Source organism: Phasianus colchicus, chromosome 7 (assembly GCF_987193195.1).
Source record: "Phasianus colchicus chromosome 7, bPhaCol1.hap1.1, whole genome shotgun sequence".
NCBI classification, from domain to species: Eukaryota; Metazoa; Chordata; class Aves; order Galliformes; family Phasianidae; genus Phasianus; species Phasianus colchicus.
In genome coordinates this window covers 8,007,732-8,032,815 of record NC_143442.1, presented here as the reverse complement: position 1 = coordinate 8,032,815, position 25,084 = coordinate 8,007,732, and the positions used below count along the sequence as shown (strand labels likewise).

At 37.7% G+C, this 25,084-nt stretch overlaps 1 long non-coding RNA gene across 1 annotated transcript in view; it reads left to right on the top strand.

Annotated features, from left to right (window-relative positions):
- LOC116227291 (uncharacterized) overlaps positions 1–21,783 on the top strand; it is a 43,441-nt gene extending 21,658 nt beyond the window's left edge. Inside the window, exons 2-3 of the long non-coding RNA XR_004166534.2 lie at positions 15,466–15,569; positions 21,295–21,783. This is a non-coding gene — a long non-coding RNA (uncharacterized LOC116227291). The remainder of the gene's footprint in view (positions 1–15,465; positions 15,570–21,294) is intronic.
- Positions 21,784–25,084: the final 3,301 nt, after the last annotated feature.

Here is a 25,084-nt window from a genome sequence, read left to right as displayed (position 1 = left end):
CTCCATCTGTGTGGCAGTTTTGGCAGCGGGTGCCTGACCTGATTATACAGTGAATGCAGACAGATGTTCTGCACTAATGGTTCTTTGTTATTTCTGTCTTTCACTTTTCAGTTTTCAAATTAGACTTTATCAGAAGCTGTTCATATTTTGTCTTCACTCCTCTTTCTTGGGTGGTTGTATCCAATATCTGTACCATAGCTGTATTAGTTCCATGCTGCCACTAGTGTTTGCTGTCTTTCCCCTGGCCTCATAGGTCATGCTGGATTAACCCTGAAACAGTCCTTGCATTTCTTCTGGCAATGTTATATGTTTGTCAGATATAACCCTAACCACCATAAAATAACTGATAAAAATAAGAAAGGTGCTTAAGTGTATAAGATGTTAAGTTCTTCTCCCTTCTACTGTATATAAACGGGGAAAGTACTTCATTATTTTGAATGCAAACACGCTGTTTGTTTCATAGCTCGGAAAGTTAAAAGTTTTCTTGTTTTGTCAGTAGTTCCCTTGAGGAAATGATAGGTTTCAAATGTCAGCAAAGCTTTATTGTGAAATCCTGACTTCATAGGTAAAAAGATTCACTTTTTTCTTACTGTTCTGTACCAAAGTAAGGGAAATGTACAAGATGCAGCAGCCTTCTGAGAAAGTACTGCAGAAGGGAAGAAATGTAATTGATCAAAGTCAATTTTTTCCCAGTGTTATTAGAAAGTATCTTCCTTTTTGTTCTATACTGCCTTATTAAAAGTCTTCGTAGTTCTTTCCTAGATCTATTTCTTTATATTACTCTTGTATTTGCAGTTCATATTAAAAATGCTTTCCCTTAGCCTGCTTTTTTTTCTTTGCTATTTGAATCCCCATTGGCCTACTGCCTGTGCTCGAGTAGCTCTCTCACTTGAGATGCTGATGCTATATGAAAAACTTCAGAAGTTCACTTTCAAGTGCTGGAAACTGGGTAGAAATCGCATAAATGTCTGAGTTACTGTGGCTCTAGATATAATTCAAGCCACCTGGATGTGAAGATCTACTGGAATTTGAGTCAGTTTATGCATACTTCTTGTTTTCTACCTTCCAATTTAAGTTTTAACGATGTTTTCATTTTAAAAAACATGCAAAACAGCACCAAAATCAATGAACATCATCCTGTTGAAGCCAGCCAGTACTGTCTTTATTAAGCAGTAATTAAATTCTCAAGATTAAGACTACTGTATTCAGGGTGACTCTGTAGCTTGTAGGATTTGGCTCTTGAGCCTGTGCATGTGTAGATCATACCTTGCTGTTCTTCTCCTGTGAATTTATTCCTAAAAGGCTGAAGTACAGCTGTGCTTGAAGAATTTGATAGGTGCCTTGATCAGTAATGGTTCATCATCAATTGGCTGCATTTGGTGCAGAAAGGATTTCTCCTCCTCTGTGCACTTACTGATGTGATGCTCCCTTATCTGCATTCAAAACAGTGCTGGCCTTTTGCTACTTACTCAGTGTGGATGAACAGGGTGCAGGCATCATTATCAGCTGATTTCTTTCTTCTCACTCGCATTCAGTAGCTATTCCATGGTAGTTAAGGAAAATCCTGCTTGATAAACAATGTGTTTTGTCTTATTCATTTTGGAGAGATTCACAGTGCAAGATGATTTAAGTATCAGTAATTTTTCTGCTCTGACCTTCTCTATAAAATTAAGTTCACAAAATGTGAGCAGTTGTACTGATTTCTATGTTAGGATTGTTGTCTGGGACTTGTACTCGAGCCATGTTAAGTCTGGATGAGCATGGGGGCCTTATGAAGTCACTTTGGTACTGTGAGGATAGAAAGGACTCTGCAGTCCCAGAAGGTTTCTTACATATTGCAAGTACTAGAGTTTTTCTGAACTCATGGTCTGCAACTGCAGAAATCCAATGTCCGATGCTGGCTGCTGTGTGAGGGGCCAAACCCACGAAGATCAGGTCCTGTCCTAGAAATGCCTTGAATTTTGTCTGCCCTTTGAATGATCACCTATTTCCACTATATTTTCAAGAATATCCTTTACTGTATGTACTAGTACTTGCTGCTATGGAAGGAAGGAAAGAAAAAGTAAGAGAATGGTTTTTAGGTATCTACTCCTGGTTATTTTTATGTTTTTAATTCAATTTACTTTAAAGTTAACTGCTGTATTATTTCTTTAAGATTCTGCTCTGCTCGCAATAGCAAAGATTCTTCTTGGCAATTGGTTAGGGCAGCAGTTAATTATGAATACTGGCCTGACTTACTGGAATCCTAGTGAAAATTCAGATCTCTTGTTTGTAATTCTATGGAAAGGTTACTAAGCAGACAAACATGTTCAGTAACTTTTTTCCATGTGTGTGTGAGAGCTGAATTGTGGCTTGTATGACACTGGAAGAGGATAAAGGTATGTTCCTTTTTTCCAACTAATGGCAGCATCCACAGCATAAAATGGAAAGTATGTCCAAAAGAAATAAAAGCAAACAAAAAGCAAGGAGAGCAGTAACAAGCAAAGCTTTTATGGAAATAAAAAATCAGTATTTCAGTCCCTGGTAGGAGTCATTCAGTAGCACCAGTCCTGGAGAAGCTCTCATTCACAATGCTGATGCGTTGTATTCTCTGTACCCATGAAGAGATGCTTAGAAATAAGAAATAAGTCAAAGACTTAGTTTCCCTTTCCCTCATCCTTCTTAAGACGTTTTTCTTTCTGTGGCTGGTGAGATACTGGAGGATTTTCCTGGACTTGAAATTGAGCTCTGTTAAAAGCACTTGTTGGGAGAGCAAGAACCAAACTGAATGCTGAATATTCCTGTCTATCATACTCTTGCTATGAGAAGCTTTCATGCACAGGTTGCTTTTCCTTGCTATTCACTCTATGTAGAATTAATTCTTCTTTATGCTAAGAAAGATGTGCTGAAATGCTATAAATTCTACAAAAACTGCTGAGCTGGATAAATAGCAGCACGCTTGTGGTGCATGCTTCTATGAGACCTCAATGCAGGATCACAGTAAATCTGTTCCTGTTTATATTCCCTATAAGAGTTTTAATGAAAGAGGTTCATGTTTTGTTGATCTCATGGGTTACAGCAGATGTTATTAATGTCAGCTTGAACCATATTGGTGATGCACCTGGTGTCTCCCAGGCTGGTGTTTTCATTTCAATATCCCAAACTTTGAAAAGATTTCCTTTTATTCCAGTTTCTTCCCTGTTCAAGGACAGAAGACTTCAAAATCCTATATCTCATTTCCCAGTCTATATGTTTTTGTTCCATGGTATACCTCTCTCTTTTTGCTCTTAACAGCTGCCTCCTTTTCCATCCACTTGATTTCACCAAAATATCTCTATCCACTTTTCTCACCTTCCTGTGTTGATTTTTGTAGGGTAGGGGACACCTTTATAAACCTCAGTTTTCATCCAATTAGGTAAGGAGAAACGTGAAAGCTGTCCCACCGGAGCACACTGCTCTGTCCACATCAGTCCTCAGCAGCTGTTAGTAGCAGATGTCTGTGAGAAGATCACAGACATAAATCACACCTGCAGCTGTAATGTGTTCATCTAGCTTCTGGCAATCTGCAGTTTTGGGACTTTTGGAGCTGGAGAGTGTATTGCATTCTTGTATTTAATAGTCCTTGATGGTCTCTTTTCTCTGATATAGCTTTCTACTATTATTTCTTTAAGGAAACTAGAGTGAGATATGGATGCTATAAACAGCTGAGGTATCTAAAATGTACTTACAGGAGGTAACTAAAATGCATTTACAGTTGCAGATAGAAATTGAGGTGTTTAATCCCTCCTCTGCATTTTATTGTGTAGTAATCAGGATAACATACAAATATAATAGACTTGGCTGTTGTTCCTTGCCGTATCAGCAGTAATCAGGAATGGCTTTGCTTGCTATTTCTCTCGCTTTCTCTATTCCTCACCTTTGGGAATTGAGATCAGCTAAGAATGTTGTGGGTTACAGCAACTTGTTTCTCTCTTTCCTTAGATCTGATAATGGATCAAATAGTGGAATTTCATTGAACTGAAACAGAGGAAAGACTTCCCATCTTGTATGGATTGGTCTTGTCACATGTGTATGGGGGAGCCTGGGAAGGCAGAAGGTTGCTGCAGTCCTGGAGTATAGGTTCAGGTGTTTTGCAGTGGGGTAGGGTTTGGTCTTGATTCTGGGTAAACATCGTTGAGGAACCTCGTCCTCAAGGAGTCAACTTCATTACAGCCTCATTTGAATAGATGTTCTCTTCTTTATTTCATCCCTTCCTATCAATGGGAAAATGTGTGTTCAGTGGAGCTCAGCTTTATGGTTTGAGGCAAAGTGTTACTGTGGCATCAGATGCTGTCACTTCTCTGCACTGGATTATCAGTGACTGACCCACTTCACTTTACTGGAAGAACTGCAGTAGCCTATAAGTTTTAGAGCACATTGAGAGAGTCACAGTAGTTTCTTGATCGTATTGGTCGCCTGACTAATTCTGGATTTGCTTCAGATGAGTTTTATTGGTGTATACACTATTCCTTGATGTTCCAAGGTATAGCAAAAATATGGTCCAGAAAGGGACTTACCCATTTCATTGTTATCACCAGGGGTGCTAATGTTTTGGAAAGTGGGAGAGCAGAATGATTCTGAAGTAGGGAACTGTTTGGTATTTTTGAACCTGCATCCACAAACTTATTGGTTCCTCCCTATTAGTTTATTCATATATCAGGAAATAAAACACTTTCGCTTGTGGAAGCAGAGGACTGATCAAAGCATCCCTGCTGGATTTATTTATGTTCTTTTGATGTTTCTTAAAACTTGATTGATACCTCAAAGGCCTTCTTGCATACTTGAAGGAGCAGATTTTTAGCCGAGACTCCATCACTTAAGGATATGTTACAGTGAAACAAATCATTTCCAGGTAGAATACATGGGTCACTCAGAGGGTAGTGAAGCACTGAAAGGGGTTGCCCAAGGAGGTTATGTCTCCCCTGTCCCTGGAGGCATTTAAGGCCAGGCTGGATGTGGCTCTGGGCAGCCTGGTCTAGTGGTTGATGACCCTGCACAGATGAAAGTAATGCCTATTTTTTTGCCATGGGAACTACAACAGATAAAAAGAACGCAATAACATCATTTGATAGTTCCAATTCTCAGCTACAATACACTTTTTCAGCATAGTCACACCACTGTTAGCTGTGCAGTTCCATCAGTGATGAGCAAGAGACTGCGTGCCATGCTCATAAAAATACGCATCAATGGAGGTATGTCTGTATTCCCTCTGTCTGAGATTAGAGTGCTTGGCAAGGAAATAAGCACAGTTCAGAGGATTCTGTTTGAATCAGCCTCACCAAAGCTGCAGTGGCTGCTGAACTGCTGAATCCAATAAGGAATCTGATAAACCAAAGCTTTTTGCTATTCAAAACTCATCGCTATTTTGATGAAACTTCAAGTATTTTGTTTCCAAACCACCTAAAATTCTTTGTAAATGCAGTTGACCGCAGTAGTGTGTTTCATATAGTTGTGAAAGATTTACTGTATTTAGTTTTGCTTCCTTCCATCTTATGAGGTCTTCTGAGATCCAGTAATTCCCTGTAAAAGGCTCCATTTTTTTTTTTTAAACAAAGTGTCTTAAATATGATTTATTACTAGCATTAAGTGCAAAAATATCCTTTTTTGTTTCGGGGAAGTTCTGCATGGGTTGTCTTCTAGCAGGAAAGTGGAAAACTGTAAAATAACTGAAATCGTAGTAGGATTTTAGTTCAAATAAATAAGAGCATTGTGAATTCCCTTTTCCTGAGCAGGGAGTCAAGCTAGGGTTGGAGATGCAGACTGGAAACAATACTATCAGAACACTTAACAAAAATATTTTATAACAGTTTTATTCCACTAATATCAGGCTGAAAACTACTTGCACGCCACCTCTCTGCGCAACTAGAATGCCTTAGGGACAAGGATACGTTGCTGACCCATGTTCAATTTGCTGCCTGCCCACTACTCAGGACCATTTGGTACTGAGCTGCTTTTCAGCATGTCTAGGAGCCTGGGCTCATTCCTCCCCAGGTCATAACTCTACCCAGCTTTCCTCATCAGTTTCTGGCAGCCACAAACAACTACTGCAGCAGCACAAGTCTGCAGGCAACATACTAATGTATATTGTAGGCTAAAGCAATGGAATTCAGATGCTGAAGGCACAGTATAGGGAGAATTCAGGTCTGCAATGCCTGAATTCACTGCAGTAAGGAATGAAAAAACTGTATGGTGCAGGAGAAGGCAACAGATGATGATAAGTCTCAAAAGTCAGGTACTTGCTGTTCTGACTGGTCTTTAGACCCCTGACTATTAGTGAAGCATATGAGCCTGCTGTCTAAGAAATGTTCAAACTTGTATGACTATGAGCCTACCTTGCCCCCTAGCCTGACTTCTTTTGCTCTTAGTTGTGTTATTTCAACCACAGCTGCTTAAGAGGATCAGGAGCTATGAATTCCAGATTCCAGTTCTTCATACCTTCAGATAACTTCATATTAAAAAAAGTAGTAAGAAACATTACTGTCAGCATGTTCTTTTGCTATAAAGCAGAAAAAAATTGAGTAAACAAAACTGTGGCTAATTGCAAGGCAAGTTTAAAGGGAGAGTGCTCTTCTATTTTTCTTCAACTTTTTCACAAAAAAAAGCCAAGCCTATTCTGAGTAGACAAAGTAGATGTGTTTTCCACAGCAGAGAAAAATCTTTTATTTGCTTCCAGCCCTTTCAATTTTTCATTACAATCCTGCATTTTCTTCTTAAAACACAAACAAGTCAACGTCAGCATGGCTGGCAGGCTAAAATGATTTTGGGGTAATTTGTGTTTGCCAGATCAAACAAAATCAATCACTATTGTTTAGAGACCAAAAGCATTAAAAAGCTGTGAGATATTTCTGGACCTTGACAAAGTGGCGTTGTTTCTAACCACACTGCCTGGGCCAGATAAAGGGCTGCCTAACACCCTCAGGTTTGGTTGCAGTTTTCAAATGTACATGATTATATGAACAATACTTAAAAATACTTGAGAGGGATTCATCTGTTTTGGTTTCACGTTTAAAGTGGAAAAAAATCCAAATTGATGTTAGTGAAATTCATTCCAGTATATTCTCATCAGGCAAGATGACAGCATACTTTCTCATTTTAATTGCATACAGTAGAAAAGAATTCCTAGGTTTTTTAAAGTGAAGTTTGAAATATGTAAAAATGGAGATCAAGTTCAGGTTCTTACATCCTTTAGTGGAGTGTGATGTAGTAATTGTATTTCTAAGATTTTTGATCATTTCTCCTTTCCTCTCTTAAATATCCCTGCATGTTGCATAAGATGTGGGGGGGTTCTACTCTGGAAACACCAGAAATTTTTTATAGAAATTGTTGTCAGCTGTGTGGCAGGTAGTAGGAAGACTTTATAGACTCTATAGGCATAAGAGGAATCTGCAACCGGTGTTGTACTTTTTCCATTTGTAATTTCTTACAGGTATTTGAGCTGATGGTTTGAGGGGTTAGTTCAACTTAACTCAGATCTGCGGATATCAGGGCCAAAAACTTTACAAGAACAGGGGTTAGCCTGAGTTTAAACTAAACTATTTTCTTGGTTTTTTTGCCCAAAATATCTGAATCAGGGTAGAAGAAGAAGCAGGAATGTATGGTGAGCTTAGGAACCAAAAGCTGAAGCTAGGAAAATTGTGAGTCTCTTGTAACAAAGCATCACAGCAAACAGAATTTGTGATGGTATTTGAATTTGAAAAGGCAAGATGGAAAGTCTGTTGCTTGTACTAGTAAAGGTAAAGTATAATGAGGTACAGGCTGAGACTTCAAAGTTGTCCAGTAAAATTAGCCAATAAATGCGTATATGGCTGATATCATAAAAAAAAAACTATTGGTTTTTATGATATTAATCTCAATAGAGGGTGACAAAAATCTTCATGGCTATGTGGAAATGGTGAATTTTTCAACTTTAAAAGAAAAATTTTTGAGTTTCCTTGAGCATTTTCTGCCATGGTGTATTGAATTGATCCTTTCTTTTTCTCTCCTTTTTCTTTATCCCTTTCAGTTAAAGATGGGATATTTTTCTCTTCTACCTAGTAATCTGTTGATTGCAACACACTGCTTTTGTACCTGGGTAATTTGATTATTTATCTTAAAGTCTGATTACATAATGAATGATTTCAGTCAACTGAAGTGGAATTAATGAACTTACATATGAACAACTCTTTGTCCATCTAGTAGTCCGGCCTCCAAACCCGTATCTCCCCAATTTATGGATAAGGATGTAGTGCAGAACCTTACAAAAAGGCTTGCACAAGCCAAGCTTAAAATTAAAGGTCCAATTTCTTTCAGTTAGAGCACAACAGTACAACTGAATTTCTTTTGCCTGTGCCTGCTGCTGCTTTGGGCAGCAGGTACAGAAGAGCAGCCAGAAAGATTAAGTGACTTGAGGGATCTGATTTATAAGGCAATATTAAAAGCGTAATATATTTGGACTGTATATGCAAATAGAGCAGAGGACACGATAACTATCTTGAAATACTTGCTCAGTGAAGACCAATGATGGTGAAGAATTACTATAGGGAGGAACAAAGGAATATAACTGAGAATAATGGTTGAAATTAAGAAAAATAAAATGTGGGCTGAATGCTATGACAAAGCTCTGTGACGCCTAAATTCAGAGTGTAGAATAGAACGAAGAATAGAAGTCTTGAAAGACCCATCACTTAAAGGTATGTAAAATTAGATGTGGGAAAGTAGTGGAAAGCATACTCTAGAGGGCAATCCTTCACTGGCATGGGGACAGAATAGATGTTCCTTTTCATCTCTAATTTCTGTAATTCGGCAGTAATGCGATTAGGTGATATTTTTCCTTTTGCAGACCCAAGATACTATTAAATATATTAAGGTAGCTTTTAAAGTTATTTGTAGTAACACTGGAAGTTGGCTTTATCAAATAAACAGAAATGCAGTGCTTATGAACCCATGGTCTGTCAGGGAAAACTGAATTATTTATGAAAACAAAGTATTAAGTCTGGATTTCTCCCAGGTGCTCTGAAGACTGATGTTGGCTCTAAAGATGTGGTCTAAGCTCTGACATATCTTCTTTTGAGCATCAGTGAAGCTAAATGTATGCCCTTCCTTCCACCACTGGAGGAGCAAAATGTCAAAAATATGTTAAACAGAAGTTTTGGTCCATTTGGTTGCTCTCCTGTGTGCCATTCAAAAGGAATAAAAGAAGAAAGTTGAACAGTCTTTAAAAAATGATCCTTTTTGACCTTTAAAAAAGTATTGAATATAATGCTGTTAGTCCAAGAAATCCTGCTGGTGGAAAGGATTAGGGCATGAGAAACACTTCTTGTATGTCAGAATTGGTCAAGTTCCTGTGACCTAGCAGTCTCAGTGTATTTGTTCAGTCATCTTTCTTCCGAGGCTTTCATTTTATGATGCATTTTAGACTGGTATCTGGAAATTGAAGGTCACTGTTTTGTGTAAGCAACAAACTTAAAAGGGCTACTGACAAAATAATAAGAAATCTCTCCTCCACTACCTCTTCCCATTGGCTTGCCTGAAATTAGTCTGTGACAATGTCTGGATGTGAGTTTACTAAGCCTTTTCCTGATTTCTTAAGATGTTACAGGAAAAAGGGTAACGAACTGCAGGTTTTGCTGATGGGAATGCTTCTCTGGTTGGAACCCAACTGAGACATGTGTTTTCACAAAAGATCAGTCCTTGGATTAAAACAAACTGTAGCTTTCACAGCAAGGATATATCAACACTACCAAACAGAAATGCCGTGCAGAGTGACAGATCTACCTCAGTGTTCTGCTGAGATTTGTACGTTAAGTAGTAAGTCTAAAGCATAATGCTACCATATTGCCTCAGGTTCCCAAGCTTGTTTATCAAAGTAATCTCAGACATCTGTTACATAGGCATATCTAAGGACCTGTGACAATGTTTTAAGAATATTTAACAGTTTCTCTCCTTTTCAGTAAAATAACTGTTGTTTTTTTTTAATTGGTCAAGAGTCTGACACTGCTTTAGGCTTTCACTAAGTGAAGTTCTGAAAGTAAGAATACAATGACCAGGTTGCAGACATGTTTTTGAGCCCAGCAGGAGTTGGACTTGATGATCAATGTAAATTCTTCCAACTCAGGGCATTCTATGATTCTTAGATGAGAGTGAGCACTGGAAAGCCTAGGGTTGTAACAGTCATTGAGTGCATCTGTAGGATGGTGAAATTGTCATGCCACCTCTGAAGTAATCAAGAAATCTGCAACTAATGTCACTTAAAGTGGCTGGTAACAAATAACACTTTATTTTGGAGTTATTTTATTGTTTAAATACGTTAGACAACACAGCAAAGTGAGAAGGTTAAGAAGGTAAATAGAAAAAAACAGGAAAAATGAGTTTGCATATCTATGGCAGCTGTGAGGCTAGCATTATGATTTAATAACCCTACCATATGCCATATGTTGCTTTGCTGTCACATATTGATGCAATAATGCAGGGAGAAGTTGACTTATTTGTAATGTCATATATTGTAAGAATGAACTGCTTGAAAGTAAATGGTAAAAAATTGTCTTGATAACAAATTTTGAGGGAAGAAGGGGAAAAAAAGCAAAAAGAAACCGACACTGTTCTGGAATCATTGCTACGCTGATATACGTTAATCTGAGCACTGAAAAATGTCTTCACTAATGACAACACACAGTGCAATCGTGTCCTGTTGCCTATAATGGCTTGCTATAAACTATAAAAATATCCTGCATTTTATGAAAATGTAGAATGGTTTAATACTACGCTCTGAGGTGGTGTTAATTAAGTCTGAAATGATTCTCTTTAATCTGCTAAGTGGCTCAACTTTGCATAAGGGTTTTACTTATTTTATATGCAATTCCAGTTATCCCAAAATTATCTTTATAGACTCTATTTTTTTCAGCTGGGTTATCTCTTAATCCAGCCTGATCATATCTCTTATAGTGACATCTGTAGCTACACAGTCACCTGCTCCTCTACATGCTTAGATTCCAGCTCTCAAGTAGATGACTGTGAAGGATGGAACAAGAGGCTCATGATAGCCATTTACAGGGGAGCTATAGCATTCTAGAATTTTTCTTTTTACAAAAGACAATTTCAGTCCAATTCATTGGATGAGATACAGTTTGTTTCTTTGTTTGTCTTCAGTGGATTGTATTAGCCTGCGTTCTGTACAGGGAGCGATGTGGGGAGAAACAAACATCAGTTTGAATTGACAACAGTGTGAATTTATGATGTCAGATAGGAAACGCAGAACAGAGATACTGTAATGAATAAGTTTGCAGGCAGGATTTCCTGAACTTGATAAGAAGCTTGGATTTTTTTTTTTTTGCTTTTGAGGTACAAAGTGGTTTAGGAAGGAAACATGTCAATAAGGTAGTGATCAATTCTGAAATGTAAAGGAGTTGCACTGCGGAGTAGTTCTAAGAAAACAGGAAACAAAATCATAGGAATTCTGAGAATATAGGAGGATCTTATTCTGGGATATGAACAGCTGTCTTTCATAGAATCATTGAAGTTGGAAAAGACCACTAAAGATTCCCATGTCCAACTCCCACCCACACCTTCCATGCCTACTAATCACGTCCCTCAGTGCCACATCTTCATGGTTTTTGAATGCTTCCAGGGACAGTGGCTCTGTTATGTCCCTGGGCAGCCCGTGCCACTGATACTACTTTTGCTTCAGTAGGCAGTACTAAGTCTTCCTCGCTGTGCTGTGATGTGTGTGGGTATGGGCATGGCCTTGCACAGAATATTTCTAAAAGTCTGTACGGTGAAAGTTGGTTGAGAAAACAGCAGGCTTTGCTGGATGTAAACTTCTACAGCGGTAATGTGCAGTAGAGATGGGATGGTATGTACCCAATTTGGGAGGTGGTGGAAGTTGAAAGAAAGGTGTGGGAATTAGGATGTGCAATGTGCAAGCATATTGTGTGAAGCAATGTTTTCTGTTTTCTCACCTGTTTTTGCTATACTCCTTTATGATTTTTGTGTATTTCTAGTCATTATGCTTGTGTTTGACAAGTATATGCAAAATGTACATCTTTGTTACTTCCTAGGACTTGCAGGCTGGATCATATGTGCATTAGCCTAACTAACAAACAGATTCTTGGTTGCTACAGTCCCATAATATTACTGCTTAAGATGCTTTAATGTAATTTTTTTAAAAATCATTATATGCATTATTCTTTGTGGTTGCAAAAAACGTGTAGTGTCAGTAAACAGGAAGAGTGCTCCTGAGTATGTTGAGTGTATTCCCTTTCCTCATTCAGAAGCCATCAATAGTAGAGATGTCATTAGAAGAACAATAATCTTTGTTATAAATCCAAACCCCTCAAAGCTGTCTTTACTGCAAATTACTTGTACACAAATGGGGAAAAAAAAAAAAAAAAAACTTTGGAAAAAATCATGTTACGAGATGTAGATTTGTATGTTTTTTTTATGGTAAAGGCCGTATCAGCCATTGTAATCAGTAGATAAATGTGGAATAGTGGATGAGGGAAAGCAGTTCATTTTTTCCATATGTTTTCCCAATTTTTTCTTATGTTAATGTCATGTCATATGTAAAAAAAACTATAGAATGAAAAGAACATAAAACAGCTGAGTTCTAATGACCTTGGCTAGCTGGTATAACCAGAATAGAAAGATCTAGAAAGAAAGTTCAATGTAATTTTACACAAGTGCTTTTGAGAAATACCTGAAGCCATGAACTTACACCTACTGCTCTTTGTTTGATTTTAATTAATGCTTTGTAAAGAAAAATCTCATTAACAGTTGAAATGAAGAACAGAGGGGAAGTAGTTAATGCTGACATTTCAATAAATAATGAGTTTTAAAACTGAAGAATAAAGGAGTTTTAAAAGTAGGAGTCTAGACTCAAAGTAATGTTTAGAAAAAGAAAACACAAAATATTTTAAAAATTGGATTGGAATGGAGAAGGAATAAATCATACTATCCATTCTTCATCTTTCCTTCTGTCAACAGAATGATCCTCCCCACCCCATGAGCCTCTGCTATACTGCATTCCCTGCCTATACATACAGATTTGCTGCTTCTGATGAGATTACAACCCTTCCACATAAGTAGACTGAATAATACAAGCACGTATAGGAACTAACTGATGTTTGCCATAAATCAGTGGTCCTTACGTGCGTGGAGTCCAACCTTTCTAATTGAATTAAAAATGGCACAGAATAATAACTTCAGTGGTAATAAATAGTGGAATGCATTGGGACTTTGTACCAAGTTTTAACTATTACATCACTGATGAAAAAGAACATTAAAACTATTAAAAATTTCCAGGATAATGAAGTCAGAGTTAAGCCCATGAATTGCTGAACTGAAAGTACACAAGTGCTGTGTAACTTCCAGGTGAAAAATCAGTTGCTGAAAGAAAACAAAGAAGCTTTACTTCTGAAGAATCACAGAATCACCAAGGTTGGAAAAGACCTACATGATCATCCAGTCCAACCATTCACCTATCACAAATAGTTCTGTCTAAACCATATTCCTCAATACAAAATCCAAATGTTCCTTGAATGCCTTCAGGGTTGGTGACTCCAGCACCTCCCTGTGCAGCCCATTCCATGCCCAACCACTCTTTCAGAGTAGTATTTTCTAATGTCCAGCCTAAATCTCCCCTGGCGCAGCTTGAAGCCATTCCCTCTAGTCCTAAAGAAGTATACCTGCTTGGAGCACCCCCTGGCATCCTTGGGATCATGTGTCCCATACATTCCTGAGGGTCTAAGGCTATCCAGGAGGACACTGTCTGTGTGAGGACTGCATAGGAATGAAGGTGGGGTAGCTCAGGCTTGAGTGCTGGAAGTTACTACTGACAAAGTAATGTTCCATTTCAAATGTCACCTTGCACAGAATCTCCTGTCCTGGGGGAAATGGCCATGTAGCCCACTAGAGCCTACTCCAACCCCTGAACTGGTGTCAGGAATAGGGCTGAAAGGGAGGAGTTCATTATCTTCCTAATGAACTCTTTGAATATCCTTTGCTTACAAACAACTGATTTGATACTTTCCTTACAAAGAAAATTAAAAAGCGTTCATGGTCTGTCTTAGCAGCTGACCAGTTCTGTCTCTGAATCAGGCTTGAGTGCTGTTGAACTTGGTTTTGCTATGGAGCTCAATGCTGACTTGGAAGAATTGTTGTCATGAGGAAAATGGAAGAGAAGTGCCAGATGTAATGTAGTGTTGACAACAAACCCTTGTCTTGGCTCACAGCGCACGCCCAAATTCTTCCCTTCTTTTGTTTCTGTGACATCATTCTAACTCAGTGTAAGCTTCAAATTTTCCTCCTTCAATTTTATTTTTGTCCGGTTGTACCAGTACTGTACTTATGAAGAGGCACTTCATTTAATAGCACAAGATACTTTAATGTTCTCCTACCTTAAATGCCTTTTTATGTGAATCTGTGAATGAGATTTATTATTCTTTCACTGCCGTTTGTTATTGAGATTGCTTTCTCTTTTTACTTGAAACTTTTCTTGGGAAGCTATTTACCTTTCACTCTCTGGTTGTTTTGATTTGGATCACTTCTCTTGACTGAGCTTTCTCTTCACCTTTTATTATCATTAGGTGCTCTGGATGCTTTTCCCATTTGTAGCCTATCACTTCATTGTATTTTCTTTCAGCTTCTTGTTCACATTGAGTAATGTGTCTAGTCTTTACCTCTACAAAACAGAGAAATATAAAAGCATAAAGAAAAGCTCATGCATCCTGTTCTTTTTTTCTTTTTAAATGTGGAAATGAAATCCTCAACTCAACTGGCTCTATCTCTGATTTCTTCTTCCTTATCAAAGTGCATTGGCAAGTAATACCTCATGTGACAGTCAGCCTCTGAAGACCAAGAGCACAATGCAAGTCGTGTTTCATATATTAATACCAGTCCTCTTAATCCCTTGCTTATATCAACCTTTTAAAGAAAATTAATTTCACATGATTATGCTAATATTTTCTTAATGAATTAGAAAAGAAACCTGTGCAGAACTTAAATGAATCATTTTAACCATCCCTGCTGAGAGATTTCAGGATCATTCTTTTTGTAAAAGTATATGAATATTAATATGCACCCTGGTAATTGGAACAAAGTTAATTACTGTAATTCTTCTATAGTTTAAAAAAAATACAATATGCAGTAATAGCTAGTTATTAAGATAGGAATTTGAAGGTAAAATACTATTAATTGCTCCATATGAAGTGAGGTAAGGCACATGAAGGAAAAAATTTTAATGGAATAACCAGGTATTTTAATGAAATATAATTTGGTTACTAATTTTCATGCTTTGAAATTTGTCATTTCCTCATGTTTCTAATACTTGCAGTGTTGTGTTATGTGTTTTGGAGTTTGATACTATAATATACTAATATATACTAATATAATATACTATACTACTATATATACACTACTATTATAAGTAGTAGTTTATTATATGTTAATATCTGTCTTTATCTTTCTATTTGATAGGATTTCTCAATAGACAGAGGCTTTCATCACCACCTGTCTCCTCCTGACTGCACCACTGAAATCCAGGCCCATCTTTGGCACAGCAGGAAGAGTCATAAAGTCGGGTAAGTTCCCCCAAGTTTTGTAAACTCGTTGACTTTTTAAAATGAGTGCTCCTTGGACAGTGATGCTATTGTCAGGGTCCCATTGTGCAGTAGTGGCTCTCAGGCACTCTCCAGCCTGGTTTGTGCTTGCTTCACTGGCAAATGGAGCCTCTTACTGGGATGAGAGGTGAGTGCTGAGGGACACATGGGCTGGGGAAGGGGAAACACAATACTGCTACCATGGCTGTGGATGTGTGGTTTGATATTGCAGGGTAACACTGCAGTGAGGAATGCAAATGTGTGAGAAACTGGATTTGCGTGATTTCTGTTGGTATTGAAGTTATCATTCCTGCTGTGAAGATATCCTTCCATGAAGGAATCTCATAGTATTGTTTATGAAATCTAATTCTCTACCTTCGTAGTTCCTGTACAATTTGTGAAAATTATTCATGACTAGCTTTTATTTTTATGGGCTCCCCAGACTGCCTGCAATTATGTGCAAGAAATGCTTCCAGACGTATCAGTGCCTTTAAAAGCATTTATATGGATGGTAAAATGATTTTTCTCACCTACTATGTGACCTCTGAAGTGCAAAATTTATCAGTGGGCCTACTCTGAGTCAGACTTTGTGCTTTTCCATACCTATTCTAGCTCTTTCAGATAAATTTTCAAAAGTAGTCTGGCATATGTTAAAGTCTGATCTAATGGATCAGGATCCTGCTTGTCCAGACTCTCTGTATAACTTAGAAGCAGAAGAAAATATCTGTATCATTATATTTTGAGAGTCATTGCATATTCCTCCAAAATACTCTGTCAGTGGTGTTTGATGTTGGAGGGATGTTGATAAATCTGTTGGTAATATGTACTGCTATGGATGCTGAGATGTAAGCTGGTCCCATGGGACAGAGTAATAAGGCTGTTGCAAAGCAGATAGTGACTTGAATGGAGTTTTAATGCATTTAGGAAATGTGTAAATGAATCAATTCCAGAAGTGGATTGATCGACCTAAATAAAATACCAAAAGTTGAACAGAATAGGTTATATTCTATGTGACATAACATGCACTTGCCTGTAACTTAATCTGTGTTGATTTTGATATGAGTTTCTGTCTTTCAAAAAATCTGGATAAGTTTGGGAGAAGAAAAAGAGTCTTGATTTCACTGCACCTTGTGCCTCTTCACATGTGTGAGGAGTGGGATCTTTTCTATCTGTGGGAGGAAACAATTTGTGTGCAATCATGGGCTATAATAGCTATATCCTACTCAGATGTACGATCTCCTCTTCATGTTGGCTGGAATAGCTGCTTGAGTTCTCAATTTTAGTTGCTAACCTTACTCAAGTCTGGAAAGCTAAGCTTCCATGAACAGCTGATTGCTAAAGATAACAGGATTTTTTACAGCTATGAAATCTGTTGAATTAAGATACATGAAATATATTATTTCCTGATTTAGTAAATGTTAGACAGAATTGAGATGTTGAGGAAAATCAAATTGACTTCACCATGACAATTGTAACATTAAAATATTCTGAAGATTCTAAGAAGAGAATAGGTGTCCTTTTTAGACTACTCGTTAATCATCCAAGAGGAAGGAAAGTAATGTTGCAAATTACATATTAATCACATACTTGGGCATTGAAAACAAAGGTTAGAACTAGCGCAAGACAGAAATAGCAAGTAGTCATTTTAATTTCAAGGAGTCTTTGTCATAACTCCTATTCAGTAATTTTGGGAGCTGATTTCTGTGATAGTTGACATGGAAATTTTGCAATGTGTAGATTAGCTGAAATGCAGTATTAAGCTCAAATACTGCAGCATGATCTGAAATGGTTAAAAAAAAAATATATCCACCAAAAAACCTTCAGTTTTGAACTGTGGATTTTAGTTTGGGTATTCAAGTACGTAATTTAGAACCTGCATATCTAGCCATTCAAATAAATATCCTTTAAGTTAGATGATGTTGAGTCTAACAGCTGAAGCAGTATGATATAACTCCTAAAGCTTACCAGCAGACCAAGAATGTACAACTTTGAAATATTCTCAAGTAACTTTGCAAATCCATTTAATTACTCAAGTGAAAAATTGTCAATACATGGACAAAAAAATCCACTGGAGATTTCTGTAATTTGTTCACAGGTAATTAGCAGTCAGAAAGAGTTGAAATGCCTTTGGTGCAGTTTTCATTACAAATGACTCATCCAGTCCTAGTAAGGACAAATAAATAATACAAACAACACCAAAATGTTCTGAAATACATGCAAGAAATGAGGCAAAGATTGAGTGAACAGAAACTCGTTCTGAAACCTGGTACAAGGTGAACAGCAACTGGAGTGAGACCACAGAGCCCATGCTTCACTTTCAGCCAACATCAATTTTTCAGCTGGGCCAAGTCTTCACTGATGTGACAATGTCCTTATCACTTAGTCATGGCTACTGACAAAGAAACTGGGTGTCTTCACCCCCTTTTAAATGAATTTCAAAATAATCTTGGAGATGAACGCTGCTGGTACATGCTCAAGAGTTACTCAGGTTTTGCTGTAACAGCTGCTTAGCAAAGACCTGTGTGTTCAAGCAATGACCTTACAGCAGAGGTTTCTAGTTGAGTCATTTCTGTAACTTTGTCCATTCCATTGAATGGAAGAAGTCAATGATAATGTTTTAGGATGTATGCTCTATAGGCACAAAAGAGCACTGCATAAAAAACTATTTGAATTTTTGCTCTGGGAATTATATTGAAGAAAAAAACAGAAAATGTCTTTTTCCTTCCAAGATGATTTCACAGAATTTTGAGTGCATTTTCCCATTGGGGCTAGGATTTCCAATGATGATGATGTGACTTCAAATGCAATGAGCAAGTGCTATGTTGGGTGCTTAATTCATAGTGCATACTAATGTTAAAATGAGTTCCTTTGGGATGCCCCACTCTGTAGGACAATATGTAAGAGCTTACAGCTTTTCTCATCAGCTATTGTTTGTTTGTTTGATAAATTCTACGTAGACCATGTAACCACAGGAGAATATCTTTATTAAAACAAGCTGCTAGGTAAATAAGGCTTCCAGTTAAAATAAAGAACATGTTCATTATTAAACAGATTGGGAAGGCTAAAGAATACAAATTTTGCAGCTGTCTGTAAATACAGTCTGTATAGTTCTAATTTAATTTAACACCAGAAATTCCCTAGCATAAGCAGATGAAGCTGAACTATGCAGTTTGATAATAATGGAGTGGGCTTTTCAAATTCAGATCCCAAATCTGAATTTTGCTTTTAAAACTAGTTTCTGAGATGGGTCATATGACTAAAACTTGGGAGTTTGTGCATTGTGTCCACTTGGTATAGGAGTATTGTCCAGTTGGATGATACTAGTGAGTGGGGAAAGGATGAACGTAGGAAGAGCATGCTTTTTGCAGGGACTACTTAGACAGGAAAATACTATGTTCTCTTCTTTGACCCAGCACATCTGCTGTGTGTGTATCTCAGGTGTGTTGGTTGATTCATGCCTTTCTTGTGGATCATGAAGTGGGGAGGATCTGTGTCCTTTCCCCTCTGTTTAATCATTGCATTAGAAGTTCAAGATACTTCAGCTTAGTTTGCTTAGATACCAAAGCAGCACGAAACTTCTACTATTATAAATAGATGTGTATCACAGTACAGTGTTACGGACATTCTCTCACCAGTTACTGAGGGTCAGAAAGGAAGAACTGTTATCTATTCCATTTCACGTCGTGTCTGTTACTTAGAGCATGTCATGGAGGAGTCAACTAGTTTTCTGAACTGGTAATCCTTCATTCTGGAGAAGATAATGTGTGCAAACAAGAATTAAACATTTTTCAGAGCTGTAGCTTTCAATCACTGACCTTTTTTTCCCCCCCCTGATTGCTCATACCAAGCATTGTATTCTGTGATTGTTTGTCCCCCTATGAATTCACGCATTGATGCCAGGGTGAAGCATTCTACTTTTCCTTTGTATTAAGCGTAACTGTTTGTAACATGCCTGGATTTTAGACTACAAAGCATACAAAACATTTTCCAGGCATATAAAACTGAAGTCCCTTGATAGAACAAACATCTCCTGCATGTTTTAGGCTAGATTCTGAAGAAGCAACTTATTTTATTCTCCAGCCCTGTACTGTGTCAGTGCTTCTTGTCTGGAGATTGCTCCTGAAAACACTGCTATGAATTCATCCCAGACACTCCGCTCTATGGTAATCAATAACTGTAAAACAATTAATGATGTCTTTAACATATACTTCCACCTCTATTGCTCAAACTACCCTTAAGCAGGATATAAAAAGGCTTTTTAACAATTCAGTGATACTGCGAACCATCCCATGTTGGCTTCACTAATGCTAATTACATGAAACTTTTTCCCACCAGATACTTCATGACTTTTCTTTCTTAGTTTTGCAAAGTTTTCCTGTCATTGACACAGTGGTAACTGAAGTTTTTGTCTTTCTTATCTACTTTACTTAGCTGAGCTCACTCATCTTAGACATCTTGGACTTCATTGTGCTTCATCTGTTGTCTTATTAGCTGCAATTTGTACTGCTAGCTTAAAATCTCCCTTGTTGCTCCAGAAAGTTTGCAGCGCAGATTATCCTCTTTTCTGGTTGGCAATATTTCCTGGGGCTTTTTTCTTCATCTAAAAATTGGATTGGTGTTGCATAGCCAGAAGTTCTAGCTTTTAATTTCAGAAATTACACATGAGGATAAGGCGTATCTCCAGCTCTTAGTTACTGTCTTTTGCTAAGAAGTGATGTTGAGGAAAATAACTGCAAACGTGCTGTGCTGCTAATTCTTCTGCTATGAGCTTTATTAATTACCTAATTCTTTAGTGACTTGCTTGGGTAATGTCCTGCAGGCTTTCTCCTGTCCACTGTTACCAATTAAGGTTTGAAAAATGACTTCATCTTCCCATATCAGTGCAACTACATGCTGTGTATAGAGAAAGTAAAAGCTCCTGGTCCAATTTTGTGCTCTTTCCAGGTCTGCTTTTGGTTTGCATACCCAGCAGCTGGCGTTTCATGAATGCTCCAGAATCAATTCAATTCTGGTTTTGGCAGACGGAGAAAAAGAATACTGCTAATTCACAGTGTCCAGTGTGGACTGATTGTATTCCTTGCACAGTATTACAGCTCCTCTGGCAATACTAGCTCAGATGTTTTATCTCGCAGGCTAATATAAGCTGCCCCTAAGTGCTGCTCAAGTTCATTCAAGCTGACAAATATACACGGCTGTATACAAATATTAGCATGTATTGTGTACACATGTAATAATTTAAAATGAGTATTTATTTTCCCTGTGAGTGCACTCTGTCATGGGTCAGCAAGCCTGAACTCCCTTTATAGTTGTAATTTCAGTTACTGACTCTTTATTAAAGATTAACAGAATTTTTGATGGCACAAGTTATTTTCATAAATAAGCAGTAATGGAGAGGGCACTGGAAATGCAAGATAAAGAACACAGTGCCTTAAAAACCATATAAGTTATGAGCAGCACTAACTGAATAGTATGATGTTATAAAGGTTCGATTTAGAATATAAATATATCCTTTACACACATGGCATACAAGTTCTTCTGAATGTTCTACTGGATGTGCAGGAGTATGCCAAGTCTTTTGAAAAAGCTAGTGTTGATCAATTTGTAGTCTGATTACCTGTAGCTTTGAGTGACTTGATTAAAGAAGTATATTCTAGATCACATTAAAAATGATCTTACTGAGCTGTGTCATTATTTTTTTTTTTTTTAGTGGTTTGAGTTGGCTGTCCTCATCCACAAGCAGTCTTCTAAGGCAAACCTAGCTCTGCTGAACTGGGTGCCCAGTGGTCACAACCACCTGATATTTCTTTAATCATAAACCAGGAGGACAGAGAGGTGCAGAAATGACCTGGCAATGTCCTGATAAATCTTTACTTGCTCAAGAATGATGGCTAATCATTTCCAGTCAACCTCAAGATTTATTTTGCTGCATGCTGAGATTAGCATTGAGATTTGTCATCATTTGCTGGATGTTTGGTATACTGCAGTAAATAGGTTAATGGAAAAGAGAAGGAAAAAGATATAGCGCTTGCAGTTCCAGATCTTGGCTACTTCCTCTATGTCAAGCTGACAAGGAAATTCAGCTTGTCCTGAATAGTTGAAACAGAGTTGTTCAGCTTTCTAGAAACCACTTATTAATAAAAGTTGTGAAGTGAGAATTTCAACACCGATTTTTTTTCAGTAATGAGAAATTGTATAAAGAGATGTGGTTTTATTATAAAAATGTTTTAATTGTCTCATATTTTATATACCTCAGATTTTGTTTCTTTCAAAGCAAAATATGTAGGATATTATTTTCGAGTGTAAAGGTAATGAAAAGGAAAAGGCAATGAAAAGAAAATTGTCTGAAGCAGATCTGCTGTCCATACAGATTTACTGAAAATAGGTTTTGGGAAATGAAAGAATTCTTGGAGGGGGAAGGGAAAGCATAAAACAAATATAAAGCAAATACGCATAAAACAACTATTGAGAAGGGGGGAAAAAACCCAACAACCTGAAGGTTAAATATTAAGGAACAAAAACTTCTAATATATGTAAGAAGAATCTTGCTCTCACAGTCTGTCTCATTAAAGCTATCAAAGTGGAACTTCTAAGAGGAAGCCCATTCAAGTATGTAATTGTTTGTAGGGATAGCACCTAATCTATAGCATGCTGCATTTTGTCAGCATATTGTAGAAATGCATAGTGATATAAACACACATTAATCCTTTAATTAAAATTGCATCAGGCATAATGTGCTTTCATTAGAAAGAACATTAGCTGGTTTCAGCAATGATTTCATAGAACATTCGTGTTCTCTTAATCTAGCTAACAAATGTCTTCAAGACTTGTAAAAAAAAAAAAAAAAAAGAAAAAAAAAGAAAAAGAAAAGAAAAAGAAACAGTCTTTAGCCCTGTACCTAATTTAGAAGACTGTGCCATCTATTTGTTACAGTAATTAATATTTAATATAATTTGACCTCTGATTAGTCTGTTCCTTATTTTAATAAAAACCTATAGAACTTACAGATTTCTACCCATCAAATGATCAAATAACTGATTACGATTATGCAATTCACCTTTGAAATTTGCCTGATAAATATTAGCTGAATTTAGAGCTTGTATTTGTAATCTAGAGCTGTGAGCCTTATTAATTATCTAATTAATAAAGCAACATCACCATCTTAAGTGTTGAAAGGACCTCTAGAGAGAGTCCAACCTAGCTGCTAAATGAGGTTTCCTTCAGTGAATTGCACAAGTAGGTGCCCGGATGGGTCTTGAATATCTCCAGATAAGGAGACTGCACAACCTCTCTGGGCAGTTCTAACACTAAAATTCTTCCTTGTGTTTATGTGGAACTTCATGTTTTCCAGTTTGTGCCTATTGCCTCTTTTGCTGCAGACCACTGAAAAGAGTCTGGCTCCCTCCGCTTGACTCTTGCCATTTGGATATTTATAAACAGTGATGAGATCCCCTCTCAGTCTTACGTTTTTCAGACATTAAGAGTCCCAGCTCTGAGCCCTTCCTCCTAAGGGAGATGCCCCGAGGTCCTAATCATCTTCATAGCCCTCTGATGGTCTCTAAAAGTTCAATGTCTTTCCTGAACTGGGGAGCCCAGAACTGGACACAGCACTCCAGATATGACTTCAGTAGGCAGAGTAGACGGGGGAGGATAACCTCCTTTGACCATAAAGAAGGCCATGCTCGTCTTAATGCTCCCCAGGATACTTTTGGCTACCTTCTTGGTTGCACAGGCACACTGCTGACTCATGGCCAACCAGATCCTTCTCTGCAGAGATCCTCTCAAGCAGGTCAGCTCCTAACTGTTACTGCTGCATGTGGCTTATTACTCTCCAAACATAAGATTCTGTGCTTGGCCTTGATGAACCTCTGCAGGTTCCTCTTTGCCCAACTCTCTTGCCTGTCCAGGTCTTGCTGAATGGCAGCACAGCCTTCTGGTGTGTTAGCTGCTCCTCTCAGCTTCATATCATCAGTGAATTTGCTGAGGGTACGTTCAAACCCTTCATCCAGATCATTTAACAGCATGGGAAACCAGTACCAGTTCCTCAGGAACACCACTACCTAAAGGCCTCCAACTAGACTCTGTGCTACTGACCATAGCCCTCTGAGCTCTGCCAGTCAGCCAGTTCTCAATCCACCTTGCTATCTACTTATTGATCCCACACCTCCTAAGTTTACTTCTGAGGATGCTATCGGAGACAGTGTCAGATGCCTTGCTGAAGTCAAGGTAGACAATATGTTTGTAAGCAGGTGATAATTTTATGAGGAAAATGAGTAGTATAAAAATTAAAAACAAAAAAACTAGTATTTGTATATACTGATTTATTGGTGGTTCTTATAGAAAATGTGGAGGTTTGTTTTTGGGGATAAGTATGGCATACTTGAGGCTATGGCTTGCATGCTGCCACTGCTTGTTTGCTGCCCTACCTAGGAGGCAGCCTGCTCTGCACTGGATCCAGTGTACAACCGTAACTTATTCAGTAGTTTATGGATGGGTCTTCTATTTCACTTCTTCCAGGATAGCTTCAGAATTTCACGTGAAAGTCATCAGTGTAAGCTTTCCTGTCTACAGAAACTTGGTTTGTAATTTTCTGTTTGTGCTGTAAGGGCTCCTAGAAAGTACTGCAATTTCACATAGGACTAATTCAGGACTAACATTTTAGCTGCAGTATTTGGAAAATGCACTTTAATCAGTTTCCAGCAGAGAATTGCCAAGAACACGTAGGACTGAAGTGTTCAAAAAGTATCACTAGACACTAGAAGATAGAGCCAAAAAGGATGAGAAATGGAAAAGCTGGTCAGATGTTAGCAAGAGAGCAGAGAATGGGAAGTGGAGGGTCCCTAAAATTAGAATTTTCTACTTGCTATCAAACTTTAATTATCATAGCAATATTGATTAATGAGTTACAAGATATGGATGTAGCTAATGCAAATTGAAACTATCTGTATCTGTCTTTTTATATTATAAATATATTTTATATAAATACAAATATATTTAATTTTATACAATATTGCCTATTGCATCTGTGTAAATATTTTTTTGTTTTCTGAAGAGGTGCTAAATAGTGTGGAGTCAATGTGAACAATCATAAACAAGCACATCGAAGTGTACAAAACAATGTCACATTTTACAAAGTCAGTAAAGAAAGAGGCTTTGAAAGTGGGTTGTGACAGCTATTTCCTACAAAGGGTACCTTGCTAATTTGTGTGCTGCTGGAATTGGAGGTCTTATTCTATTTTGTAATACTGCTGTAACCTGTTAATGGCACGGTGGATTCACGGGGGACCCACAACCATGAGCATGCCTTCATGGACAAATTGAGAATGAAAGAGTTATGATGGTATTTTCTGCCTGCCTTTTCCAGGTCACTTGACAGCACTGAAAGAGTCAGAATGACTAGTAAAATCAAAGTACTTTTGCAGTTTTGCAAGGGGCTCTACTTAGCACTTGACTGTTTTTCATCTGAAATAGTATGAGTTGTCTTTCTGAAATGACAGTTT